The sequence below is a fragment of the Dinoponera quadriceps genome, unplaced genomic scaffold, assembly GCF_001313825.1.
Source record: "Dinoponera quadriceps isolate SergipeBrazil2010 unplaced genomic scaffold, ASM131382v1 scaffold566, whole genome shotgun sequence".
NCBI lineage: Eukaryota > Metazoa > Arthropoda > Insecta > Hymenoptera > Formicidae > Dinoponera > Dinoponera quadriceps.
This window is the reverse complement of record NW_014555972.1, coordinates 313,686-316,063: the sequence shown is the minus strand read 5'-3', so window position 1 is coordinate 316,063 and position 2,378 is coordinate 313,686. Positions and strand designations below refer to the sequence as shown.

Sequence of the window (2,378 nt, the reverse complement as noted above, 5' to 3'; positions counted from 1 at the left end):
TATATATATATATATATATATATATATATATATATATATATAGTATAAATTACCTTTCATTTAATCTATGATGATGATAAGCAAACGCTAATAAGATGCTCCTGCAGGATAAAGAAAGGTAAAGTAAAATGATATAAAATGAGATGAGATGAAATAACACAAGGTAGAGTAAGGTGAGGCAAAATGAAGTAAGAAAAAAGGATTGAGTGAAGTGAAATAAACCAAGGTAGGATAAATTGAAGTAATATAAGATGAGATAAGGTAAAAGACAGAGTAGTATGAAGTGGTATGGTATGGTGTAATGTAATATAGTATGATGTGGTATGATATATGGAAATAAGGTAAAGGTGAGCTAAAGTAAGAGAAGATGAGGTAAAGGTGAGGCAGAAAGGAAAGAGGAGGCCAAACAGGACGAAGGTCTACGAAGGAAAGCAGGATACGATAATGCGTACGCAAGATTGCGTTGGTGTAGCGTTGCGTCGCACGAAGAATATTATATCACGACTGTCACAACAAAAGAACACTCGACGAACATGGCTGGTGATGGGTGATTATTCCGTCTCTCGGTTTTTCATACAGCATCCCGTTGAAGAGCATTTAAGAGTGAAACATTCTAAAATCGCGAGGTTTCGAATCGTTCAACACGACACACCATTCGTGGAGACGCGCGGCACATATACGTTACTACGTGAAGGCACTGAATGTAGCTTTTTTTTACAAAATACACGTCGGACCGAAGAAAAATACGCTACTAACAAGTGGCGGCCATTTTGGTACAACCGATGCACAAACCTACTAAACTTTACTAATGGAGGTTTCGCATTTGGTGCCTTCGATACTACATCGCTCACCGAGCACTTAGGGTGTGTTCTACTTAAATGCTCATAAATGATGGCGAGCTGAATCCAAATATGCAATCGCATTGGTCAATTCGACAAATTGACCAAAATGATTGGACATTGACTACATGTAGGTTGCTTTCCAGCAAGAAGCACAGAGGCCCATATTCTGAAATCTCTTATATCGATAAAAATAACTTAAATGTGGCTTTTCAGCCAATCAAGTGGTTCCTAAAGTGGTGTGTACAATGACAATTTAAAGCATAAACCTTAAGAAATTAACCAATCACAATCGATTATTCTCTTCATTTTCGACTGTGATTGGTCAATTTCTTAAAACTTAGGCTATTTCTTTAGCTCACTTAAAGCTAAATTCTCATTGTAAATCTCACTTAGTGTCTGCCTACAATAGGTAGTTTAAGCCTTAAGCCTTAAGAAATTAACTAATCACAGTCGAATGTGAAGAGAATAATTAATTGTGATTGGTCAATTTCTTAAGGCTTAAGGCTTAAGATACCTATTGTAGACCGACACTTATATTTCACTTCTTACAGTACGTGAGCACCCAAAGCGAACGCAACCTTATTGTTGGTCGTCATAGCAACGCGTTGTCAATATTGAAGTGTCAGCATCAGTTAGTATCGAGTAATCTGTATTTTTCGTTATACAATTTGTCAATTTCGATAGTAAATGTGACGGATAGATACATTTCTATTACACTTTTTTTTATGAATTTCCGTGAAATTTGCAAATTATGAAAGGTAATTTAGATTTTCCGTATTGATAATTGCTCAATGATCTACAAAAGTATATAGTATCGTTTAGTATCATATAATATTATAAAAGTAACAACAATTGTATTAATCGTCCCTTGTGAACTTGAAAATTTCAAATATTTTGTTTTCTTTAATTTTCCTTAATTTTCTTTAATTATATTCTTTGTCAATTGTACAATCACTATTAGAAATATAACTTTCTATTTATAACATTCAGTATAAATTTCTGATGAGAGAAGAATACACTGTAAATATATTTTTATATATTATTGTTCATGAGTAAAATATCGGTAAGTTAATATATTTATCTTTCAAACTATATTTATCTTTTTAAATATGAGGTAAGATTTATATTGTATTTTAAATAATAAATAAAATGTTCGTGATTATCATATAAATTAATTTATGATAGGAAAAAGGAATCAGTAAAAATATAGTTGTTAAAGGACACATAAATTTAAAAATATGTAAATTTAAAAAATAAATAACATACAGTATCAAAATATTGTCGTATTACCAAATATTAAATACATAAGTTTATAATTTTTATCAATAGCCTGATGGAAATATTATACTGAAAATTTTACTGAAATTCTTGCAATTGATTCCATTTCATTATCATTCCGTCAATGTACGTAGTTTTCAATTAAATTCGGTAAATTTTAGCAGTATACTTTAACTTTCTCTATATTTGAGTACTGATATATTATGAATTTAATAAAAGTTACTGAAAAATTACTAAAATGTATAATAATAAATATTT

At 30.8% G+C, this 2,378-nt stretch overlaps 2 protein-coding genes across 12 annotated transcripts in view; one reads left to right on the top strand and one right to left on the bottom strand.

Annotated features, from left to right (window-relative positions):
- The window catches only part of LOC106746314 (rho guanine nucleotide exchange factor 12), a 52,133-nt gene extending 51,333 nt beyond the window's left edge, over positions 1–800 (bottom strand). For 3 of the 11 annotated variants that reach the window (XM_014622803.1, XM_014622806.1, XM_014622808.1), the window contains exons 1-2: positions 453–800; positions 54–101 (exon numbers count right to left, since the gene is read on the bottom strand). The gene's annotated coding sequence lies outside the window, so the exon portion shown is untranslated. Of the gene's footprint in view, positions 1–53 lie in introns of all 11 variants that reach the window. The other 8 variants (XM_014622812.1, XM_014622811.1, XM_014622813.1 and 5 more) reach the window with 4 other exon arrangements.
- A 660-nt stretch (positions 801–1,460) lies between these two features.
- The window catches only part of LOC106746159 (tectonic-1-like), a 6,006-nt gene continuing 5,088 nt past the window's right edge, over positions 1,461–2,378 (top strand). The window contains exon 1 of the mRNA XM_014622412.1: positions 1,461–1,600. The gene's annotated coding sequence lies outside the window, so the exon portion shown is untranslated. The remainder of the gene's footprint in view (positions 1,601–2,378) is intronic.